Source organism: Neovison vison, chromosome 5 (assembly GCF_020171115.1).
Source record: "Neovison vison isolate M4711 chromosome 5, ASM_NN_V1, whole genome shotgun sequence".
Taxonomy (NCBI): Eukaryota; Metazoa; Chordata; class Mammalia; order Carnivora; family Mustelidae; genus Neogale; species Neogale vison.
The window spans coordinates 123,554,046-123,581,286 of NC_058095.1; the positions used below are offsets into that span (position 1 = coordinate 123,554,046).

The 27,241-nt window shown below is 36.4% G+C and overlaps 1 pseudogene; it reads right to left on the reverse strand.

Moving 5' to 3' along the window:
• Positions 1 to 2,717: 2,717 nt before the first annotated feature.
• On the reverse strand, positions 2,718 to 25,321 carry LOC122907458 (annotated as a pseudogene).
• Between the last annotated feature and the right edge of the window lie 1,920 nt (positions 25,322 to 27,241).

Here is a 27,241-nt window from a genome sequence, read left to right on the forward strand (position 1 = left end):
TGAAGATTGCACACTAGGAAGTTTTAAAACAGTCTTGAAAATGCAAGAGATATTATTAATCTCAAACCAAACATCTTCACTGCACTTTTGGGAATGATAAAACACACCAAAAAGGAAAAACCTCTTAAAATTTCAGTGGAATAGCATGCATTTTTAATGCATAGAATTTTGTTCATCCTTGAAAGTAGAAACACACTATGTATTAGATTTCTGGAAATTTAATTTGCACACTACTACAATATGCAGGATTTTATGTAAAGTAACCTGAAAGAGGTAATGGAATATAAATCCTAAATAGTATATTATGAGTCACTGAAATTACATGTAACTTCTCAATGGAGAGATTCTTTTTACAAGATCTATGGCAGTATCATAATTGATAGTGAAATTTTTATATTTTTTCTAATTAATATTGCACAGAAATCTGTAATCTGAAACATTCTAAAAATGACTCAAAGTTGTAGTCCTGCATATAGAGTTTTATATAAGAAGCATTTATTTATAATGAGTATATTTTTATTCTGATAAATACCGGATCGGATATCCCAATTTAAAGGGTAAAAGTCACTATTGTTTATTCTAAGTTAAATGGTAAATTATATATATGTGTGTGTGTGTGTGTGTGTGTGTGTGTGTGTGTGTATGTATCTCCAGGTGGTACATTTTTATGTGCCTTTGTATTTTAAAAAAATAATGATATATCCAAAAGATAGTTTTAGATTTACAAAAACCTTGAGATTGGACCCTGAAATGCATAAATATAACATACTCAGTGCTTTGATGGCTGGTGCTTAACAGACTCTGAAATGTCACTGAATTAATAAGCTTTATATTTCCATTCTGTATTTGAGCAATTTCTCCCAACTTCATTTGCCATCCTACTTCTTTTTGTTGATAATCGTGATATCTTTCAGTAAAACATACCTTCTGTGGGGACTAATCAAAATCCTGATGAAGTCAGGGTGCCAGAGACTGATAAGGGTGTGATGCTTCATTCTCATTGCTAACCCTGCAGAAATAGGCACAATAGAAGAGGCAAATGAGGGTGATGGTACTGAACCTTAAATGAGCTATATCAAGTGATTGTTTTCCAACAGACTCTTCAGAGCACATCTTGTTATAATATTCCTGATGAGATATTCCAGCTTATTAGACAGCCAACTGTATAGCAGTAATGTGGCCTCATTTAACAATATTAAACCCAAATGGCTATCAATGTTCAGAGCTCCTCTTTGTCACAGTAATAACCTTTATTTCACATTTTAATATTTTTTCAATGGCAATGGCCTAAAGAATTAATTTGGAGTTTCTATGATAACATACAAAGTTAAATATCTTACTTGTACCCACTGAGATACAGAGGAAAAATACAGTATTGTTAGAATAGAGAACGAGTCAAGTCTCATATTTGATTCAGAGTTGAAGTATTCACTATCAAATAATTATTTCTAATTGTGGGATATTGTGATTAAATCCATTCTGATAGTAATTATAAGTTTAAAAAACACCATTTCTTAGAAATATAAAAAATTTTATTTCAACTAGATCTGTTCAACAAATACTTGGAACACATGGACTTATCATCCAAAATAAGTAGGTAAATTAAAAAAATAAAAATAAAAATAAATAATCCAAAAATGTGGCAATCAAATGTCCAAATATGCTGTACTCTGCCTTTTTCTGTGAAGGAAAAACCATAAGCTCTAAATATATATGTATTAACTAGATTATAATGCAATCATTTTTTAAAGCATTGTGTCTTTGTGCATGATGAGAAGTTCAATGTCAAATTGTTGCCACCAATATTAGATCGTTAAATATTCATTAAGCAAATATTACTGTTTGGCATTATTTGATAAATGTATGGAAACATAATTCTAAGTTCTCATCACTGATGACATAACAATAGTCACAAAAGGTTGAAGCATATTCTACCCTAAAGCTGACATTGATGATGTACAGTGGACAACCACATAATACTGAAAACATTCATGCTGAGCTACAAACTGCTTTTCCTCTTGGATTAAGTTTGCAGGTTTTGTCTCCGACACAGACGACACAACAGATTGCCTATATAACGTGATAATGATGGTTAAATGCCAGGACCCCCCATTCTGGATAATATTTGTATGTCTTCAATGTAAGACTCACTTAATTTTCTTAAGGAGATTATTAAGATCCACATTATACAGTTTTCCTAAATTCACAAAAGCAGATTGCTTGGTTCTAACCCCCATCAATTGATTTCAATAACTTTCCCCTATTATGTGACAGTAACTCTTATTTCCCTCTAAACCCTATATGCACAACTGTCTCAAATTGTTTTATTAATCAATAATTTTTTAATTTGCTTTAAAAGTCACAAAGATGATGACATCTAGACAGAGTATATTGACTTAATTCAACTGAGTGCAGCAGACAGCCCATTCCTTGGCAGCTTTTTTTTTTTTTTTCTTTCAGAAAGAAAACACGGGGAGAGCCCAACTAGGCCTATTGTGTGTATGTAAAAGCAGGTGTATGAAGAAGTAATGTGTTTATTTTTATAATATAGCAAACAAAGTGATTATTGACATTGAAAGATATTGCCAGGTAGTGAGTGAAATCTCTTGAGTCATTTTTTTAAATTATTATTTTTATTCTTTAACTTTACAAATACTGTTTATTTCACTAAAACCTGGAAGCAGGGAAGGGGTATGTGAGTGTCTGGTAGACCATACCTAAGAGTTCATGTTGACAAGAGTGACATAGAAAGTCAGGGTGCTGAGGATCAACAGTCTTGTCACTACCACAGTGCTGTCCAGCTGCCCAAGGAACAGACGTGGATGAAGGTCTCTGTGACAAAGGTGTTGTAAATGCTAGGGAACATCAGTAGGAGTACTGCTGGCAGAAAACTAGGTCATAGCATGTTATCATCCAAACCTACGCACATACAACAATGTAATGGACCAGACTGATGTTGGAATCATTGCTCATCAGGATATACATCAGTCAAACTCAAAAGCCCAGAGCTCCAACCCAAAGGGGATTTCAGCAGGACACAGTGAGCTCGGGGTTGGTCCAGCCCAGAGCAGCAACCATGATCTTGTGCTCCTCCATGTCTGCATTCAAGGACATGACAAGTTTTAGGTCTCTCAGGTCTGTTTCATCCACTCTCACTTCATGAACTCTCCAATGAAATCATAGATGCCACCTCCCAGGTGGGGAAAAAAATGGCCAAGGACAACATCTTGCATGGCTGCACAAAGAACTGGGTGACCCTAGCCTACATGCATTTCCAGAAGGTGGTGTACTCAGATAGGCTGCTGTACTTGTAGGTGATGAGGTAGGGGAAGTAGACCAGGGTGAAGCAGTTCCCAACGTGGAACAGGGTCACGTTAGGCTCATTTGGCCTGGTGCCCAAAACTGGACCTAGATCCCACCTGTCTCCCCAAAGACAGACACATGGCTTTCCTTACAGGAGTCATGTAATGTATGCTATTCCAGAAGCAAGGCATTCCTATTCCTACCAACATGAGAGCCAAGACACATTTTCTAGGAATATTGAATCAAATCATTGCGAATTTTGAAAAAAAAGTCTGTTATAATCACATGCTGCTTTAAGATAAGTTGAACAATAACCATGTATACAAAAGAAAATGTGGACAAATTTAACAAGACATTTTAAATTTACATAGCATTTTAATTTGGAAGAAGTTATGAGAGTAAATAGTACAATAATTTTTAAATCTGGGAATCAGAATACTTAAGAATCATTAGAATTTGTAGAAGCCCTGATCTAACTCAGTATATTAAATCATGGGAGCAGGCCAGGAATTACACTTTTTTAAAAAACCACTCTGGAAAACAGCATGGAGGTTCCTCAAAATGTTGAAAATAGAACTGCCCTATGACCCAGCAATTGCACTACTGGGAATTTACCCTAAAGATACAAACGTAGTGATCCAAAGGGGCACGTGCACCCGAATGTTTATAGCAGCAATGTCCACAATAGCCAAACTATGGAAAGAACCTAGATGTCCATCAACAGATGAATGGATAAAGAAGAGGTGGTATATATACACAATGGAATACTATGCAGCCATCAAAAGAAATGGAATCTTGCCATTTGCGACAACATGGATGGAACTAGAGCGTATCATGCTTAGCGAAATAAGTCAAGCGGAGAAAGACAACTATCATATGATCTCCCTGATATGAGGAAGTGGTGATGCAACATGGGGGCTTAAGTGGGTAGGAGAAGAATCCATGAAACAAGATGGGATAGGGAGGGAGACAAACCATAAGTGACTCTTAATCTCACGAAACAAACTGTGGGTTGCTGGGGGGAGGGGGCGGTGTGAGAAGGGGGGTAGGGTTATGGACATTGGGGAGGGTATGTGCTTTTGGGTAAATTGGAAGGGGAGGTGAACCATGAGAGACTATGGACTCTGAAAAACAATCTGAGGGGTTTGAAGTGGCGGGGGGGGGTGGGAGGTTGGGGTACCAGGTGGTGGGTATTATAGAGGGCACAGCTTGCATGGAGCACTGGGTGTGGTGAAAAAATAATGAATACTGTTTTTCTGAAAATAAATAAATTGGAAAAAAAAAACAAAAAAAAATTTCATTTATTTATTTATTTATTTGAGAGAGCACAAGATGGGGAGAGGCAAGGGAGAGGAAGAGACAAATGCCCTGCTGATCAGGGTGCCTGACACTGGGCTTGATCCCAGAACCCTAGGATTGTGACCTGAGCCAAAGGCAGATGCTTAACCAACTGAGCCACCCAGGTGCCTCCAGAAGTTACAGTTTTAAAAATTGCCCTGATCATTCTGCTATAGCTGGTCCCCTTGAATAGCATTTGGAAACCACTAAAGTTTCAATTTCTAAATTTAGGAAAGTAATTTTATATTCTTATGAATAAAGTGTCAAATATTTTTCACTCTATCAAAGATTGTTTTAAAATTTGCCTGGATTTTAACATGGATTATATAGAATCCCTTTAATTTGTTCTCCTTTTTCAAGTTATCACCCATTAATTTTTAAAAAAAATTTTAATTTAAATTCAGGTTAGTTAATGTATATTGTTAGTTTCAGGGTTAGAATTTAGTGTTTCATCAGTTACATATAACAGCCACTGTTCATTGCATTAGTGCTCTCCTTAATGCCCATCACCCAGTTATTCATCCCTCCCACCCACCTCCCCTCCAGAAACCCATCTATTATCTTTTATTGAATTTGTCTTCTCTATTGCAGTATCTTTCACAATCTTCCTAAGTAAATCTGGAAAAGTAAAATCCATGAATTAAATTGTTGGAAAAAATGTTCTACTATAATTACAAATTTCTGGAAAGATGCAGAAGCAAATTTTGTGTGCATGAAAGATATATTTAACTTAGACTATTCATCTGTGTTCATGTTAGATATCTAAAATAACAGATTTTTTTTAAAAAAGCTGATATATTCATGTATCTAAAAGTCTATCGTACATATGAGTTTCATTAACACAGGAATAAAACGATGAGTAAAGGATAAAACATCATGGATTAATGTGATTACTGTTATCAAGGAAAATGATAGAGGTGATGTAGGTTTTGTTTTTTAAAAACATTCTAGAAATGGTAATTAGAAGGTTTAGCAATGAGTTTTTTTGCCAAATGCACATATTTTGTGTTACTTGTAGTTTGGAAGGGAACAGAGTTATGAATGATAAGAAATCTTACCCAAATGGCAGATTATCCCATGTGCAATAAGTTATTAAGCATGTTTTTGGCATTTTATTTTAATGTTCTCCTGGTGGACTCTGATAAATAATTTCTTTAAACCATTAAAAATTCTATTTTCTTCTATTGCCTATTTTATCAGATATTAATATTGTGACCTATACAATCATTTCAAAAAGCAGATCTTTGAATTTTTAACTTCCTATTGTCTAGTATTCTATTTAATTAAAGAAATAGATGTTAAACATATAGTTATATGCTTTTGCTGTGATAGTGGGGAAACTATGGAATATAAGGCAATTCTTTTAGAGACTCACAAGTCTTCATGCATACATTAAATAGAACCCAAAGTTAAGAAATTTTTTTAAGGAAAAGTTAGTGGTTCTCTCCAGCCAGCACTTATTTTAATGCAAAGAATTATAAAGAATTATACTAACCTCTCATCTAAGCTAAAACAGTGCTATTAATCACTAGAATGGTGACAGTGCCTTAATGTCATTAACTGTGTAATTATTAGTTTAGGAACTAGCCACTTTAACCTTGGCAATGTTTTTTTCTCTAGTACTCTTTTGAGTTTCCACTGGTATGGGCATCACAGAAAACATTGCCTGTCTTCAATAAAGTAACTGTGAAATAAGTATTTGAACCAGAAAGCTTTCTATTGACCCAGACATAGAAAATTAATCCTCCACAGAATAATGTACTTAGAACTGAGCACAATGTAATGGTGTCCAAAAAAAAAAAAAAGAGTAAAAAACATCAATACAAAACAAACTTTATTTTCTTCAGCTTATGGATTCATACATATGAAAAACAGAGACTATTTTTTTCATGGAATATGTTCAAGTTTTTGGTATACACCATATAAAATATTAAAAACAGTACTGTCTTACAGTGCCTCTGGATAATTATGTGCCTCCTATAAAGACTATTTTATTACAAAAGTTAAAATGAACACATTTGTTTGATAATTTACAAATACTTGCACAAGATAAAAAATAAAAAGAAATCTTTGGTCAGTTTCCAGCTTTAAAAACAAAAGATATTTCTGTTTCCTCTATTATATCATTCTTTCAGCACTGAATTGATTATAGAAAATACTCATTCCTATATTCATTAAGTAAAAAAGATAAGCATTATTGCTCCAATAACTCAGAATTGAGACCTGAGTAGCAGTTTTTGACTCTGAAGGAATTGGAAAGCACATGTGATTCCTTTATTGCCATTATCAAGCAGTTCATAACACCTCACTGATAGGTTTAATTGTTCATGCTCATTAATTTTTTTGATTCAGTGTCCTTTCATTTTTATACCTGAAGGACTTCATGTTCTAAAACAAAGTTGGAAAGTGAAAACATACAACAAAAGTTGTCATTCTCTACAAGAATTAAATGAAGCTTCTTCTCTCTGAAACAAATGTAACAACATGTATTTCTTCATGGAGCTGCCAAACTGAACGGTGATATGGCCAATTCATTCTTTTCAGCTGTCTTCATGATGGATCCATAGGCTTTGTCGTTTCTAAGCTGGAATTTTTTTACCTACTGAAGTTGGACAATTCTGGTAACTCCCATAAAATCTCCCTGTTTACTGACCTACTTAAATGACAGGCTTACCTTTGTAGAAACAAACGATAATCCCTCTTCCACACACTGAAACACACACCTTAACAAATCTGTCAATCACTAGAGCTGAAGGATTCTATATTGTCTTTTATGCTTAACTAGAAAAAAGCCATAACACAAATAAAGGAACATTCTTTTTCAGACATTGGACATCTTGTCAATTCAAATACTGTCAAGAATTAAGAAGATAAACCACCTGATTTAAAAGTACAAAAACAAAAGGTAAAAATTTAAGAGCCCAAAGAGATGTAACTGGAAAATTTATGTGGCCAGTCTGAGTGGTAGGCCTTGTAAGCAGATATTTTGTTCCATATTTGTTAAGGGGAAGTTTATTATCAACACCTAAATTCTACAACTTCATTGTCTTTTTAAAAGCTAACAGCAGTGTTTTCATTGTGATGCTGAACGCTTGGAAAGGCCAGGCCTCATCAGTTCTAAGGAGTGCTTTGTGACTTATACCCTGTATTTATACCGTGTATAAATAGGCTAAACACAAAACATCACTGCATTCAAAGTGTTCCCTTACACTTCTTCCAAATGATCTGCTTCTTTCCATTTATTCATGAACAAAAAAATGGATTCTTTGTTTTTCTGCAATCACTTTATTGTCACAAAATAGTTTAGATTCTCCCCACATTTTCTCTTTGTCTTCCCACGCCTTAGCTTCTTCCATGGATTTAAAACATTCAAAACTATCATTATATAGTTCTAGGAACTAATGTTCTTGTTTTGATTAAAAAAAAAACAATTACTATGGACAATGCTGTAGCTAAGGTTTACAGTGACTTCACTTCCATGTGAGTAAATATTGTGATAAATGGTATTAAAGGTTTATTAAATAAGTGGTTCTTTTTTTCATCTGACTTTAAATTCCTGCATCACTCTATGTTAAGCAGTAAGCCAGGATTTCTAATGATGAGTTCCTGCAGTCTAAGTCCACATGGACAGTAGCAGGGTCTGGTATTTGGGGTCATTTAACACAACAAAATGTACCTGAACTAGAAATGGCAGAGGAGACTGGCTTGGGGGTATTTCAGTTGCTGCCAAACATTCAGAAGTATACGACTGAGACGGTGAATCTTCTGAGGATATTTTACCTGTCTTATGACTGTTTTATTATATTTCACTTGTAGTTTTTTGCTGTTTTAGCCATCATGAGAGATTACCAGTTCCTTGATGATAGTTTTGTATTCTAATTGTTTTATCTCTGCTGTCAGTATTTTAGTACGAGCATAGTAGGAGGATTATAGACATGCACACAACATGAAAATTCCAGAGACTTTGCCAAGAAGCATGTTCGACTTTGAATAGTTGAAACTTACCTGTTGATCATATATATCCGAGGAGATATATAGATCTATCTAGATAGATCTATGAGATATATGGATCTATCTATCTATAGCTATCTATCTATCTATAGATAGATAGATCCATATATCTCCATTTCCTTTCAACTGTTTACAAAGGAAAACATACCATACAGACTAACAATCTTAGAGTTTGGAATATTAAAATTTACATTTAGAATATTAAAATTCGGGGGTGCCTGGGTGGCTCAGTCTGTTGAATGTCCAGCTCCTAATGTCAGCTCAGATCATGATCTCAGGGTCCTGGGATTGAGTCCCAAGTCAGGCTCTGTGCTCAGTGTGGAGTCCGCTCGAGATTCTCTCTAGCCCTCTGCCTCTGCCCTTCCCTACCATTCATGTGTGCATGCATGTGCTCTCTCTTTCTCTCTCGAATAATTAAAGTCTTTAAAAAATATTAAAATTCATAGAAAGCCTAAGTCATTTGTCTGTAGATATGATTTCTATGAGTTGAAAATTCAAATTGGACCTATTTGTTTTGAACTAAAGTTCTCTTCTGTCAATCAATTTTCTACATAGGACATTTCACATATATTCCATTAAGAACAGTAACACTGAATAATTGAGTTCTTTTTTTAAATGGACAGTTGTCTCTAAAAATGTCTATAGTATTGTTGACTTAGAAAAACAATTTAAAGCTGTGCAAATTAAAAGATACTAAAACATGGTACAGTTTTATTTATATCATCAATCTTCTATATAGCGGGACACCATATAATTGTCTTTGATAAGTTACTTTGTTTACTCACAAAATATATTGTAAAAAAATAAATATATGGTAATTTAGATTGAGAGTCCCATGTGTTAGAATTTTTCAATGGAGCTCTTTTCTTTCTGACAAGCCGGCAAAGTTTTAAGATATTTTCAATTTGAAAGGTCAGAAATTGACATGCACCTATATAGAATTTCATTCAGCCAAATGCCTCTTTTCTCACATGACAGACTTCTCAAATCAAAGTAAAATAAAATAAATAGTCACAGTATTTAAGTTTAATTTTTCTATGGAAATATTATAAGCAGATATAAAATTCAGCCATTCTGATTTCTCTTTATGGGTCTAATTGTAATAGTCATACATATTACAATTTAGAGTCTATCATTGCTTGCCTAAGTCATTTTCATTCTGTATACCACTGAAATAGAAAAGGTGGCACAATAACTTCAAATTGTAATTAATCTTTCATTATGCATTCATAGATTTAAAAATGTGACTGTTTAAATAAGTCTAGTAACTGTCACCATACATAGTTACAATTTTTTATTATGGTAAGAAATTTTAAGACCTAATCACTTAGCAACTTTAAAATACACAATAGAGGGGCACTGGGTAGCTCAGGGGGTTAAGCCTCTGCCTTCAGCTCAAGTCATGATCTCAGGGTCCTGGGTTCGAGCCCCACATCGGGCTCTCTGCTCAGCAGGGAGCCTGCTTCCCCCCCCTCTCTTTGCCTGCTGCTCTTCCTACTTGTGATCTCTCTCTCCCTCTGTTGAATAAATAAATAAAATACAATACAGTAGAGTATTATTAACTATAGTCACTATTATATATATTCCAGCCCCATGTCTTCTTTACTCTAAAACTGAATTTGTACCTTTTGACCACCTTCATATCTGGCCACGCAATCCCTGCTCCTGACAACTACCAGGCTGTTCTATGATGAGCTCAGTTTTTGTTTTATTTCTATTGCTATTAGATTGCATATGTAAGTGAAACCATACAGTATTTGTCTATCTCTAATTTATCTCGCTCAGCATAATGCATTCAGTCAGGGTTTTGACTCCCATTTCCCTGAGGATTAGTAATACAGAGGATCTTTTCATGTGTCTGTTACCCATCCTCTTTAGATGCCAGGTCCTAATAAAAGCCATTTATTAATCTCATATTTTTGGTGGTGGTGTTACATTGTGTAAGTTCTTTATATGTTTTGGATATTAACCCCTTACTGCATATATCATTTACAGATACCTTCTCCCATTCACTGGGTCACCTTTGCTTTGTTGATGGTTTTCTTTGCTGTGCATAAGCTTTTTATTTCAGGGTAGTTCCAAGAGTTTATTTTACTTTTGTTTCCCTTTCCTTATTAGGCGTATTCATACACAGTGCTGCTAAGGCCAATGTCCAAGAGATTACTGCCTAGATTTTCTTCAAGTTTAAGGTCTTATATTTAGATCTTTAATCCATTTTGAGTTCATTTTTTAATATGGTTGAAGGAAGTCATCCATTTTCATTCTTTTGCACATAGTTGTCCGGTTTTCCCAGCACCATTTATTGAGGAGACTATCATTTCCCCCTTGTATATTCCTGTTTACTCTGTCACAGATTAATTGACCAGATAAACATGGGTTTAATACTGGGCTCGCTATCCTGTTCTATTGGTCTATGTCCATTTTTGTGCCAGGACCCTACTGTTTTGATTTTTATAGTTTTATAGTACATCTTGAAATCTGAGATGATGATTATTCTTTCTCAAGACTGCTTTGGCTCTTCAGGGTCTTTCTTGGTTCCATATAAATTTTAGGATTATTTGTTACACTTCTGTGAAGACTGCTGTTGGTAGGGAATACACGAAATCTATAGATTGTTTTGAATAGTATAGACATTTTAACAACATTAATTCTTCCAATCCATGCAATGTCTTTCATCAGTGTTTTATTGGTTCCAAATTACAGGTCTTTCACCCACTTGGTTAAGTTTATTCTTAAGTATTTTCTTCTTTTTGGTCCAGTTGTAAATGAGTTTGTTTACTTAATTTTTCTGCTCTTTCAGGAATGCAGCAGATTTCTGTATGTTAATTTTGTATCCTACAACATTATGGAATTATCAGTTCTAAGAGTTTCTTGGTAGAGTCTTTAGAGTTTTCTATACATAGTATCATGTCATCTGCAAATAGTGACAGGTTTGGTTCTTGCTTACTAATTTGGATGCCTTTTCTTTTTTCTCTTTTGTCTGATGCTACAGTGAAGATTTCCAGTGCTATGTTCAATAATAATTGAGTGTGAACATTCTTGTTTTGTTCCTGATCTTAAAAAGGTTTCCATCTTTTACCATTGAGTATGATGTTAGCTGTGGGTTTTTCATATATGGCCTTTTTTTTTTTTTTTTTTTTAAGATTTTATTTATTTATTTGAGAGAGAGAGACAGTGAGAGAGAGCATGAGCGAGGAGAAGGTCAGAGAGCGAAGCAGACTCCCCATGGAGCTGGGAGCCTGATGTGGGACTCGATCCCGGGACTCCAGGATCACGCCCTGAGCCGAAGGCAGTAGTCCAACCAACTGCGCCACCCAGGCGTCCCCATATATGGCCTTTTTTATGTTGTGGTGTTTTTCTCTAAACCTGTTATGTTGAGAGGTTTTTTTTTTTTTTTTTTTTTAAAAGATTTTATTTATTTATTTGAGAGAGAGACAGTGAGAGAGAACATGAGGGAGGAGAAGGTCAGAGAGAGAAGCAGACTCCCCGTGGAGCTGGGAGCCCAATGCGGGACTCGAATCCAGGACTCTGGGATCATGACCTGAGCTGAAGGCAGTCGTCCAACCAACTGAGCCACCCAGGCGTCCCATGTTGAGAGTTTGGGTCATGAATGGATGTCGTGCTTTGTCAAATGCTTCCTCTGTATCTACTGAGATGATCATAATTTTTTTTATCCTTTCTCTGGTTAATACATGTCATTATTTTGTGGCTATTGAACTATAATTGCATACCTAAAGTAAATCCTACTTGATCTTGGTGGATTATTTTTTAAAGTATTATTTAATTCAATTTGCTAATTTTGTTGTGGACTTTTTGTATCTATATTTATCAGGTATATGAGCCTGTAGGGGTTTTGTTTTGTATTGGGGATGTTGTTATTGTTGTTGTTTTAGTGTCTTTGTTTTTAGTATTAGGATAATGTTGTCCTTGTAGAATTAATTTGGAAGTTTTCCTTTTTCTTCTATATTTTGGAATAGTTGGAGAAGGATAGACATATACACTCTTCTTTAAATGGTAAAATTCATCTGTGAAACCATCTGCTCTGGGACTCTGTTTGTTGGGAGTTTTGTTTGTTTTTTTTGTTGATTCAATTTCATTACTAGTAATTGGTCTGTTCAGATTTTCTACTATTCCTTCCTGATCTGGCATATCATGCATTATAATATTCCCTTATAGTCTTTTCTCTTTCTGTGGTATTGATTGTTATTTATCCTTCTTCATTTATGATTTTATTCATTTGAGTCTTCTTTTTCTCTTGGTGTTTGGCTAAAAGTTTACCCACATTAATCTTTTCAAAGAACCAACTCTCAGTTTCATTGATCTTTTCTATTGTTTTTAAAGTCTTCATTTTCATTATTTCTGCTCTAATCCTTTATTATTTCCTTCTACTAGCTTTGGCTTTATTCGTTCTTTTTTCTCTAGCTCCTTTAGGTGTAAGTTTAGGTTTGTGATTTTTTTTCCTGTTTCTTGAGGTAGGGCTCTCACTGTCAGCTTCCCTCTTAGAACTGCTTTTTTTTTTTTTTTTTAGATTTTATTTATTTATTTGAGAGAGAGACAGTGAGAGAGAGCATGAGAGGTGAGAAGGTCAGAGGGAGAAGCAGACTCCCCATGGAGCTGGGAGCCTGATGTGGGACTCGATCCCAGAACTCCGGGACCGTGACCTGAGCCAAAGGCAGTGGCTCAACCAACTGAGCCACCCGGGCGCCCCTTAGAACTGCTTTTGCAGTTCTAACTGCTTTGCTGCATCCCAACGATCTCCAGACTGTTCTTTTCATTTTCTATTCTCCTTGTATTATTTGATTTCATTTTTTATTTCTTATTGACTAATCCATTGTTTAGGAGCACGTTAGCCTCAATGTATTTGTATTTTTTCCTTATGTTTTTCTTGTGATTGATTTCTAGTTTCATAGCATTGTGGTCAGAAAAGATGCTTCATAACTATTTCAGTCTTATTAATTTATAAGACTTGTTTTGTGGACTGATGTGATCTGTTCTGGAGAATGTTCCATGTGCACTTGAAAAGAATGTGTATTCTACTTTTTTTGAAATGAACATTCTGTATATATCTGTTAGGTTCAACTGGTCTAATGCATCATTTAAAGCTTCTATTTCCTGGTTGATTTTCTTTTTTTCTTTTTTTTTGGACAGACAGAGATCACAAGTAGGCAGAGAGGCAGACAGAGAGAGAGGGGGAAGCAGGCTCCCCACTGAGCAGAGAGCCCAATGCAGGGCTCGATCCCAGGACCCTGGGGTCATGACCTGAGCCGCAGAGGCTTTAACCCACTGAACCACCCAGGTGCCCCCCTGGTTGATTTTCTGTCTGGATGACCCACCCATTGATATAAGTGAGGTGTTAAAGTCTCCTATTATAATTGTATTACAGGGAGTTTCACCCTTTTTGTCCATCAATATTTGCTTTGTATATTTAGGTGGCTCTATGTTTGGGTGTATAGATGTCTATAATTTTTATGTCCTCTTCTTGGATGATCCCCTTTATTATTATTTAGTGCCCTTCTTTGTCTCTTGATACATACAATCTGTTTTAGTCTCTTTTGTCACTTATAAGTATCGCTGCCCTATTTTTTTTTCTTCTATTTGCATGGTATGTTCTTCCATCCCTTTATTTTCAGTCTGTCTTTAGTTCTGAATGAGTCTTTTGTAGGCAGCATATTGATGGGCCTTGTTTGTTTGTTTGTTTGTTCAGTCACCCCATGTTTTTTTTTAATGGAGCACTTAGTCTATTTACATTTATAGTAATTATTAGTAGGTATGTCTGTAGTGCCATTTCGTTCATTGTTTTCTTGTTGTTTTTGGAGTATTTCTCTTTCTTCCTTCTGTTCTCTTCCTTTGTGGTTTAATGGCTTTTCTTGCTGTTATGATTAGATTCCTTTCTCTATTTTTCCCCTTTCTCTATTTTTTGTGTATCTATTATATTTTTTTGATTTGTGGTTACTATCTGATTTATAGATAACATCTTATGCATATAGCAGTGAATATTAATTTAATGGTAGCTAAATGTTGACTATATCCAAAAAACAGTACATTTTTATACCCCCTACCACTTTTGTATATGTCATATTTTGTATCTTTTTTTTGTGTATCCTTTGTCTGATTTTTGTAGATATTACTGATTTTAACACTTCTGTTTTAACCTTCATATTGGATTTATAAGTGATTAATCTACCACCTTTACTGGATATTTGCTTTTACCTGTAAAAATTTTACCTTTCATAATTTTCTTCTAGTTATGATCTTTTCATTTCACTTAAAGAATTCCCTTTACCATTTCTTGTAAGGCTGGCTTAGTGATGAGTAATTCCTTTTACTTTAGTTTATTTGGAAAACTCTTTATTTCTCTGATTCTGAGTGATCTTCTACCAAGAGTGTTATTAGTTGCAGGTTTTTTCTTTTCAACACTTCGAACATATCATACCATTCCTTTTTTTAAGATTTTTCAATTTTATTTGAGAGAGAGAGAGACAGACATGAAGCATGAACTAGGGGGAGAGGTTGGGAAAGAGGGGAAAAGCAGACTCCCCACTGAGTAGGGAGCCCAATGCAGGGCTTGATCCAGGACCCTGAGACCATGACCTGAATTGAAGGCAGATGCTTAACCAACTGAGCTACCCAAGGACTCCATGCCATTCCCTTTTAATCTATAAACTTTGTGCTGAAAAATCAGCTTATAGCCTTATGGGGTTTCCCCTGTATATAACTGTTTTCTTTTCCTGCTTTTTATGTTCTTTCTTCATCAATATTTTTTTCAATTTTAATTGTGTCTTTGTATGGACCTCCTTGGCTCACTAGTGTTAGAAGCTCTCTGTACATCTTGGATCTGGATAATTGGTTCCTTCCCCAAACTAGGAAAGTTTACTGCCCCCATCCTATCTCTTCCTCTCCTGGGATCTCTACAGTGTGAATGTTACTATGCTTGATACTACTATTGCTGAATTTCCTTAAATTTCCTGAGTTATTATTGCTGAGTTTCCTTAAATTTATTATCATTTTTTATTCTTTATTCTTCTTGCTGTTCAGCTTGGTTCATTTCTATTACTGTCTGCCAGATCGTGCTGATCTATTCTTCTGCATCCTCTAATATGTTGTTGATTCTCTAGGCATTTTTTTCTTTCAGTTATTGAATGCATCATCTCTTTTGTTTGTTTGTTTTTGAGAGAGATAGAGCAGGGGACAGGGTGGATTCATGACCTGAGCCAAAATCTAGATTCAGACACTTAACTAAGTGTACTCAGTAACCAAGGTACTCAGGTACCCTTGAGTGGTTCTTTTTTTAATATTTTCTCTTTCTTGAAGTTCTCACTAACTTTATCTACTCTTAAGTTCACTGAGCATATTTATGAAAATTAGTTTGAATTCTTTATCAGGCTAATTGCTTACCTCCATTTCATTTAGCTCTTTTGGTGTTATTTTGTCTTGTTCTTTCATTTGGAACATATTTCTTTGGCTTCTAATTTTGTCTAACTTTCTGTGTTTCTTTCTTTCCTCTTTGGGGAGACCAACGACTTCTTGTCCTTGGGTATAAGAAGTCCTATGGTGTCTTGTAGCACAGTCCTCTCTAGTTATTAGAACCAGGAACTCCAGAGGTATCTCTTGTGGAGGCTGGGTATTCCCTAATGTGGTGGCTGAGCCACATTTGTTTTCAGCTCAGCCACCTGCAATGACCTAATTTGGTTGCTGTGGGCATACTGCAGGGGTTGGTCCCTATACTGTTGAGGCTCCTAAGGCTAAGCTGGGCTGATTGGTGGGTATAGCCAGCAATCAGACTAGCTGTCTGTAATTAGCCTCTCTGCCATAACTGCAGGTACACCAAAGGACAGGTATGTTCTGTGTAGAGACCGAGCTTCTGGAACTGCAGATGTGATTGTATTTGTGGCTATCTCTTTCTCCAGGGAAGGAGTCACTTTGGAGTATTAGCAGTCCTTCCAGTCCCTGCTGGGGCTGCTTAAAGGGTGTGGTGGGGCAGAAGCTGCTTTGGAGAGATCCTGCCAAGGCAAGAGAGTTTGATGGGGTGGGTCTGTGGGGGAACATGGAGGTGGGGCATGAGTTTCTAGTAAGGTAGATGGAGAGTGTTAGTGTTGTCTCCTGCAAGTGTCAAGCTATCCAGGCTGGGGGTGGGAAAGAGAAATGGTACTCAGCAGTGTTTTTTTTTTTTTTCTTTTTTTTTTTTCCAATTTATTTATTTTCAGAAAAACAGTATTCATTATTTTTTCACCACACCCAGTGCTCCATGCAAGCCTTGCCCTCTATAATACCCACCACCTGGTACCCCAACCTCCCACCCCCCCACCACTTCAAACCCCTCAGACTGTTTTTCAGAGTCCATAGTCTCTCATGGTTCACCTCCCCTTCCAATTTACCCAGATTCCCTACTCCTCTCTAACGCCCCTCAGCAGTGTTTTTGTTCCTTAAGAATTGTCCTAAAGATTTCTACCCCTTTAGCACATGTTATGAGATTAATAAATAAATTTCCTTCATGTATATCCCAGGCACTTTCAAACTGCTGCTTCTGTATTATCTCAGAATAATAAGGTAGACTTATTTATTATGTCAGCTCTTTAAGAGTGGAGACTCCATTTCCTATTTCCCTCTATCTCTCCTGGAGTTAAGCCCACTGATTTTAAAGGCTCCTGAAGTTAAGTGCCACTGGTTTTCAAAGGTAGATGTCATGGGGGCTTGTCTTCCAAGTGTTCCACCAGTTCTGGGGCTTTCTGGCATGGGGTGATCCCCTTGCTTCTCTGTGCTTATGTTCTTCCTCTCATTTGTGGTTAGTGTCCCAGGAGATAACTGCATCTCCAACTCCCCTACCCTTTGCAATGTATCTTCCTCTCTGATTAACTGTGGAAGGTCTGTTCTTTCAGCCTTCAGGTGATTTTCAGAGTGAGTTGCATGTATGTAGCTGTTACCTTAGTGTATCCATGAGACAGAGTGAGCTCAGTATCCTCCTACTTGCCATCTTCTCTGAACCTGTAAGATGTGTTTATTTCTTTTTCTTGCCTGATTGCTTTGGTTAGGACTTCCCCCTACTGTGTTGAATGAAGTGACGAGAGTGGGCATCCTTGTCTTGTTCTTGATCTTAGAGGAAAACTTCAACATTTCATGATTTAGTATGAGGTTTGCTCTGGGCTTTTCATACATGGTTTTTACATTTTGGGCTATATTCTCTGTCTGCTTTGTTGAGAGTTCTTACATAAACAGGTATTGCTTTTTGCTGATTTTTTTGCATCTATTTCAATAATAAAATTTTTATCTTTAATTTTGTTATATATATCACATTGATTTGTGGATTTTGAACAACTCTTGCATCCTTAGAATAAGTCTCACTTGATTATGGTGTATGGTACTTTTAATATCTTTTTGAATTTGATTTGCTAATATTCTGTTGCAGATTTTTCATCTGTGTTCATCAGGGATATTGGCCTGTAATTCTCTTTTCTTATAGCATTTTGTCTGTTTTTGGTATCAGAGTATTGCTGACCTCACAAGACTTGGAGGAGTTCTCTCCTCTTTTAATGTTTCGTACAATTCTCTAGTGTAGCTGTTTAGTCTTGGTCCTTTGTTTGTAGGCAGAGTTTTGTTGTTGTTGTTGTTGTTGCTGTTTGTTTTTGTTTTTTACTAACTTAATCTCCTTACTAGTAATTGGTCTGTTCAGATTTTCTATCTCTTCATGATTTAGTCTTCGTAGGTTGAGTGTTTAGGAATTCATCTGTCTCTTCCAGGTTATTAATTTACTCTTGTAAAATTGTTCATAGTAGTCTGTTTCAGTCATTGGTATAAACATTTATTGCTATGAACTTCTCCCATGGAACTGTGATTGCTGCATCCCATAAGTTATTATAATTAATATTTATTTAATATTTAATTAAATATTTATTTAATATGTATTTATAATTAATTTATAGTTTCATGCCATTGGGATTTTGATAAGATTTAAGTCTTTTTAAATTTAATAAGACTTGTTTTGTGACCAAATAAATGACCTGTTTTTGAGAATGTTCCATGTACTCTTGAGACAATATGTATTTTGTTGTGTTTGAATGGAATATCCTTTATATACCTGTTAGGTTCTTCTGATCTAATGTGTTGTTCAAGGCCAATAATTCCTTAATGAGATTTTTATCTGGCCGATCTATCCATTGGTGAAGTGGGGTATTAAAGTCCCATGCTACTGTTGCTATCTGTATCTTCCTCTATGTCTGTTAAATATTTGTTTATATATATATGTAGTTGCTCCTAAAAGGTGCATTTTTATAAATCATCTAGTTGGATTGATCCCTTAATCATTATGTAATGACTTTGTTTTCTATCACAATCCTTAAAGTCCAGTTTGTCTAATATAAATACAGCAACACCAACTTTATTTAGGTTTCTATTTCCATGTATATGTCTTTTTCCATTCCTTTATGTTTAGTCTGTGCATTTCTGAAGGGAGGTCACTTGGAGTCTCCTGTAAGCAGCATATAGCTGGGTCTTGTTTTCCCATCCATTTACACTTAATTATTGACATATAACGTTGTAATTTTGTTAATTGTTTTCTGACTGCTTTGTTGTTCCTCTCAGACCATCAGGCAATAGCTTTTTTTTTTTAATATTTTATTAATTTATTTGACAGAGATCACAAGTAGGCGGAGAGGCAGGCAGAGAGAGATGGGGAAACAGGCTCCCTGCTGAGCAGAGAGCCCGATGCAGGGCTCGATCCCAGGACCCTGAGATCATGACCTGAGCTGAAGGCAGAGGCTTTAACCCACTGAGCCACCCTGGTGCCCCAGGCAATAGCTTTTGAAATATGGTAATCTATACAGTTCTGTGGGACCATAGCATGAGTTCCACTTGCTGCAGAGCCAAGATATTAACAGTGACCCCTGGGCATTAGTCAGAAAAATTAGGGTGTCTGTCAAGTGTACTAGCTCTTATCTGAGAGATACTGGCAACTGACAGTGAGGTAGTGGTGGAGCAAAAAGAGGGCATCCACCAGCTTCCATCCCTGGAATATATATCCATAGATACTTAGATGTGTACCAAAACAGGATCTTGTCCCTCATTCTGAAGCTTCAGGATAACAACTGTGGTTTTGATTTGCCAAGCCGGAGGTGGAGTTTATGGTGAGAGTGTGTCCCAGCCTCTCCTACCTACTTTGATGCAGGTTTTTCTCATTTGCTTATTGTGCAGTAGTTTCTCAGCGAGATTATAGGTTTTTAGCAAAGGTTTGAAGTCTTTATTTCACAGAAAGACTGCAGCGGTGGAGGGATTGATTTCAGTCTGCCACCAGTGAGGTAACTTTGGGGTGGTAGCTGGACAGAAACTTTGTTGCAGTCCCATGGGACCCAGGTCTGGAAGCTTTGGGGACACCAGAGCTAGGCTGGGCAGCCCTTGAATAACAGCCACAAAAACTGAGACACCATATGTAAAAAATTAGGGCACCAGACACCCATACATGCTCCTTTCCAGGAGATACTGGCACTCTGGAGTATAGCCGAGGGAGAGAATAAAGATGGAGCCTACCCTCAGTCTCTGGAAAGGATAATAGTCAGCTTTTAGCTGGAGTTTAAGGGTTTTTTTTGTTTGTTTGTTTGTTTGTTTTGTTTTTGTTTTTTTGTTTTTTAAGACTTTATTTATTTATTTGACAGCGAGAGATCACAAGTAGGCAGAGTGAGAGAGGGAGAAGCAGGCTCCCCGCCAAGCAGAGAGCCCGACGTGGGTGTTGATCCCAGGACCCCGAGATCATGACCTGAGCCAAAGGCAGAGGCTTAATCCACTGAGCCACTCAGGCACCCTTAGATGGAGTTTAATCAAAGCTGCCCCTTAGGCTGTAGTTGTGAAGATAAGGTAATAGTGGTCTTCTATAAAGAGACTGAGCTGCGGGGCCTGTTGCCTTTTGCTATGTGGAGGGTAGGGGAGGTGGTATGGAATCAGTGGTTTAAAAAAACACTTTTTCTGTTGGTTGCAGTCCTGTGTGCCCTTCAAGCATATGCCCCACTGCCCATGAGAGCCAGGTGATCTAGAGGTGTTCCATGGGTGACAGCAGCAAACTTTAGAGTACCAGAGGAGGGAATAATTTCCCTTCCAGAAAATACCAGCTAGCTAGAGCAAGGCACAGGGAGGAAGTGAAGGTGGTACTCAACAGTCTGCATCCCTGGAGAAGACCCCAGTAAGCCCCTTAACGTGGGTTAAATTAAATGCCTGCCCCTTAGGCCAGTGCTTTAAGATGAGCTAATGAGCCTCTGTCACAGAAAGTTTGGGCACCTTTCAAACACCTGCTTCCAGTCTGGGCCCTAGGAAGAGTAAGATCATGGCTCAAACCTTTTAGAAGTTGTCAGTTGATTATAGCCTTTGATGGTCTCATGGACATAAGCCCAGTTGGTTTTCAAAACTAGGTGCTTGGAAGGGGAGGTGAACCATGAGAGACTATGGACTCTGAAAAACAGTCTGAGGGGTTTGAAGTGGCGGGGGGGGGGTGGGAGGTTGGGGTACCAGGTGGTGGGTATTATAGAGGGCACGGCTTGCATGGAGCACTGGGTGTGGTGAAAAAATAATGAATAATGTTTTTCTGAAAAGAAATAAATTGGAAGAAAAAAAAAAACTAGGTGCTTGGGGTATCATCTCTTAAGTGTTTGTCTTAAAAGTTGAGGTAACTAATGTGGGATTTTAAGACCTTCACTCCTCAGGGAAAAGCTCCAGATTTTCTGTTCCCTCCCAATTTGGGATTCCCTCCTGCTTTTGAGTTGCCATGCTAGAGGTGGAATTGATGGTGAGAATGTATCTTATCCTCTTCTACCTGGTGTGATGTGGGTTTTTTTTTTTCTTTTTTTGTTTTTTATTTTGTTTTGTTTTGTTTTCTTTCATTTGCCTGATGTGTAGGAGTTGCTTAACTAGTTTTTAGTCTTTTTCCAGAGGAAATTGTTGCAAAAGTAGCTATAGATTCAGTGCATCCATGGTACGTGAATTTAACATTTTCCTATGTTGCCACCTTGAACCAGAACCTCTTCTTGTTCACTGGAAAAAGTAATATCATTAAAAAAGTGTTAGAGTAGTAAATTTCCATATACTCCTCTGTTATTGCTCATTTCTCCATCTTTTTATCAAATTATTTGTCAAACGTACATTTACCTATGATGAAATTTAGCAGACATTTCTCAATGGCTATATCCATGAACTCCTTTGTAGCAAATGTTAATTCCATCTCCTTTCTCTTAAAATGTTCTGTACTCCATGGTGTTCCTGTCCCATTTATAACATTCTTTATTTATTTTTTTCTCCCCTCACTCTCATTGTCGTCTGAACAGTGTAAGGGTTAAGAACAAGTGTTCTAGAATAAAACTGTTTGGCTCTATCCACCATGATTTCCATTTAATCATTTCTTAATCTGTTAAAATGCTTATTTTATTTATTTATTTATATTTTATTTTTTATTAATATTATATATAAAAATATATAATATATAAATATATATTTATATATTATTTGAGAGAGCAACCGAGCACATGTGTGAGTGGGGGAAGGATCAGAGGGAGAAGGAGAGAATCTTAAGCAGACTCTCCTGAGGGCTCAGTCTCAGGGCACTGAGATCATGACCTCAGCCAAAATCAAGAGTTGGATGTTTAACCAGCTGAGCCACCCAGGCACCCCTTAAAATGCTGATTTTAATATTGTGCTTATATCATGAGTCTGTTGTAGGAATAGAAAAATATTGTTATTAGTTGTAACGATATTTGGCATTTAGTTGCTACTCAAAATTTTAGCTCTAAACATTCACACTCAGAAGATTTACTATCAATTCTATATCCACATCCTCATTTCTTATTCCAAGTTTTCATCTGAATATGGCATTCCTAGTTTCTTATTGGAATTCCATATTCTTCTACCACAAACTACCACCCTTCCTTAATCTGTCTTCTCCTTCTGCAAGTTTTACCTGTTTATGAGATCATGATATTGACCAAACCAGAAGTAGAAATGTTATTCTTGCACCCCACATCTTAACTCCCATCTAGTCAACGAGGCCGTATTATTCTTTCCTTTCTCACAACCAACACCCAATTCAGATTTTTATTATTTCATGACCCTAAGAAGCTCTGCCAGATTAATCTCACAATATAATTGTAATTCAATACTTTAAAGTCTACCTTTTTTTTTTCCCCTAAAATTGCTTGTCCTGGTTTTTCTGAGTTTCTGAGACCTGACCCAGATGAACCTTTCCATTCTTATATCCTACAACTCCTTTCATTGTTACCAGCCAAACCTATAATTCTTCTTTGGAAACATCTTGAGTTTCCCAGTCTTTGCCACTTTCTTTCATAAATTTTTCTCTGGAATATTTTTCCCATGGATTTGTTATTTCTTCCCAAGAAGAATGTCATATGCCCTACAAGTTTATACTTCAATTCTGAATTACATGAAAATCTAATTACTCTAAAGTGATCTATTGTTTTTTTTTTAAGATTTTATTTATTTATTTGACAGACAGAGATCACAAGTAGGCAGAGAGGCAGGCAGAGAGAGAGAGGGAAGCAGGCTCCTTGTGGAGCAGAGAGCCTGATGCGGGGCTCGATCCCAGGACCCTGGAAATCATGACCTGAGCTGAAGACAGAGGCTTTAACCCACTGAGCCACCCAGGTGCCCCTTATCTATTGCTTAAGTCCCAAAACATTTAATTTCTAATCAAATTTATTCTGAGTTATTTTTGTACCTATTCTCACTCTATTGGAGAAACCGTGTATTATTTTCAACAAGACAGAATCGTACTGCTTTGGAAATAGTAGTAAAGGGAGCTATAACTAGCAGAAAGAACACCTGATTTTGAACCCCTGATTCAGTCACTTACCAGCAGTTTGGTCTAAGGTAGGTCATTAAATCTTTCTGAATCTGATTCCCCATACAAATGGGAATAAGACATTTTAAGCTTTGTTGTAGTAAAAATAAATATGATATTCATTACTTGTTAGCACAATGGCTAGTATACTGTAAGGATTAAAGAGGTATTGATAAAATAATAAATAACACAGAAACTTAGTTTATGAATTTAGGTTAAGTAGGAGGAAATTTTATATCATTTGTAGATCCTCTGTCACCTAGAAAGCCAAAGTGAGGTTAGTTGCCCATTCAAGAGCACAAATAAATTGAATTTAAAAAGACAATAAATTACATGGAAACCAATGGGTCTATGTCAATATTATAAGGTATAAGAAAAATGGAACCTAATGCTCTATGAGATAAGAACTCTATACACTCTCATTTCTGGTATCTGATTTAGTCTTACATTAAGGTCATACCTCAACCAACAGGAGAAACACTTAAAAATTGATAAGGAGAGTACCAAATCCAGGTAGTTTCTGTGACCTCCAGTGGCACTATTCTTAGCTTACCATACAATTTTATTTTCACCTACATTTTATGTTCAAGAACTGAATATATTTAATAATAGCCCCTTCCCTATTCTTATTTTTATCAATACACATTATAATGGTGTGAGCAAAGCACATTTGGCATTTCATCAAGTATTCTCCATCTAGTAATTCAGTTGGCCCACCATCATACCAGTGAGCAACAATTTCTAGATCTGCAGTTGGTATGGGAGCAGCCTGTACACCATGGCACAAAGAATATGCCTATTTATTTATCTATTGTAGCACTAAAAAGCAGTATATAAATGAAACCATTTTTTCTAAATATTCTTTGAGTTTAGAAATCTCATTAACTAGCCCGCCAAGCCCTAGTAATAGTTCTTCCCAATGTGATATTCTTTGTGAGGAGGAGGAAGATTAGCTAAAAGAAATTGAAGAGGCATCCAAATCAGTTGTTGGTAAATCCCCAGTACTAATCCTCTGGCTGCCTGACTGAAGTTTCAACTTTATCATTACACACCATGCCTCATATCCCACTGGTATACTTGCCCCAGTCCTTCCACTATAAAGTCTGTTTCTCTCATTTTGACATTGGAAAACCTCTAATAGCTGGATACCTGTCTCCTATCATCCTCTATAACTCCTTTGTCCTAACTCAGTGTGTCTTGAACTCCTGATGATAGAAATCACCAGCGGTAATTGGCAACAGAAAAGACTTTGAAGTGCTACCTAAGTGTACAGATTCAGTTCCTCCAGAAATAATATCCATAAACTGTGTATTTTAACAAGAATACCAATGATTATTTTTAATATATCCTGAATTTCTGATTATTTTCCTTATTCATTGCTGGCCTTATTATCTGCTTCACAATATTCCTGTCTGTTCCACATATAAATTGATCTCAGTGAGTGCAATATAGTTCAAGAGGACCCTGAGTTTCTCTGTTCTTTGATCACCAATGAACCTTTCTTCTCCTTCACTTCTGGGAAAATGCCTTGGAAACCGTCATCACTAGAAACTGCTGAGCATCTAAAATCACAAATTTGCATATCCTATCAAACTGCTATTATCCATCTATCCATGTCCCCTCCCCAAGCCATCTCAGAGTAACACCTTTTCACTCTCATGAAAAGACACAACCCATTTATGCTAACTGTATATTGTTTGTTTTCCTGGACAGACCCCAGCTTTGCTGCCTTCTTTACCTGGTATAGATTCTGTAGTTCGTCATTACAATCACTCCTTTAAAATGGCCTTTCGTCTCCAGATCTTTGTCTTGGGTACTCCAGCTATGGATGAATTCCAGTATCATCTCTATGTTTTATCAATGGAGCAGGAGGGTTATTTCTAGAGAGAATCCCATCCTGGAATTGGTGTGCTGCTATAGATTCATAAATGCTAACCTCATTGGGACATTTAACAAAGATCACTCACTCTCTCAATTATAGTCTCTCTTTTCCTTTTTTCTCAAACCTACCATTGCTTTGCTCTCTATTGATTTTATTTACGTCATTACAAAAATAAAAGCCAAGGGCATAAATCCCCTCATGTTCACTTAAGTAAAATCTTAAGTGAAGATTTGTTTCTGAATTTATCTTCTGGTTTTCTTCTGTGAAAATAGAAAAGATTCACATTTAATCAAAGGACAATCTCTCCACAAAGGCTGTGGATCACAGTTACATGACTTATAATCCACTGATTTCTCCCACATTATCTGGATCTCCTTCTCAGTAGAATCATTCCCACTAGGAATTAATGATGCTTTAAAAAATTATCCCTCTTAAAGAAAAACCGTACCTTGATTCTTCAACCCACTGAAGTTACATCTTCTCTTTTCTTCATAGAAAACATTTTGAAAATTAGCTTGTTTTGTGTCTGCTTCATCACCATACCATTCTTCCACCAGTCTCACGTTCTTTTCCTTCTGACCTCCATGTTTGCAAACCCAGTGGATACATCTGTCTTTGTCTCACTTTTTCTAAGTATCATTTGATGGACATCTTCCTCATAGAAAAATTCTCAGTCTCTATTGCAACTTGTCAGTGCTCTCCTTTTCCCTTCTGACTCTGAAAAATTAATTTTTTATTAATAATAAATAAAATTAATAAATTTTAATTAATAAAATTAAAAATTTATTAATTTGTTTCTCAATTTCCTAAACTGTTTCTTAAAATTGTGGGGATTTTTTCAGTCATCAATCCTTAGGTTCTTTTTCTGCCGTCTGCCACTGTTTCCTCCTGATGTGATTCCATTCACACTAATCACCTTAATGCCATCTATGTGACAAGCACTTCCAACTTTACGTGTGTAATAGAAAACACTTCTCTGAATATTTAAATTCTATAGTCAACTACCTACTTTGTTTCTGTCCCTGAATGTTCTATGGCACTGAAAGATAACATATCAAAAATGTAACTATTTTTTTGCCCTAGAACATACTACTTCACTAACTTTTCCTTTCAAATAAATATAAGGCCAAATATTGTCCTGGATTTTCAAGCCAAAAACGGTGAGACTATTCTAATTATTTTATCACCATTATCTTCCCTATGCATTGATCAAGTCTATAGATCCAACCTCTAGATGGTATAAAAATTAATCCATGTTTCTCTAACTGGACTTAACAGCATTTTAACCAGACTATCTGATCATGTCTAGACATCTTGGGATGTCTTTCAATAAGGTGCCTGTCAAGTCCATTCTTTAACTACAAAAATGTTCTTTTGAAAGCGTAAAGTGATCCATGCTACTCTTATTCTTGGTATCCAACAATGGGCTCCAACTGAACTCAATATAAAAAGAGCCATCTTTCTGTGGCCTATAAGCCTGTATACAACCTAGCTCTTGCCTATCTCTAGAAACATCATTTTTATTTATTTTTTAAAATATTTTATCCATTTATTTGAGCTAGAGTGAGAGAGAGCATGAGCCGGGGAACAGAGGGAGAGAGAGAAGCAGGCTCCCTACTGAGTAAAAAGCCTGATGTGGGGCTCAATCCCAGGACTCTGTGATTATGACCTGAGCCAAAGGCAGCCACGTAATTGACTGAGCCACCCAGGTACCCCTAGAAACATCATTTTAAATGACTCTTTCCTTCAGCCACTATACTTTAGTGCAAAGACTGAAAATTAGAGGACTGTGGATGTTGAGAGACAATTCTTGCACTTGGAGAACGGTCTATTGTTGCGGGAAAATTTTATAAGTATGCTCACATAATGAACAGTCTTGAATA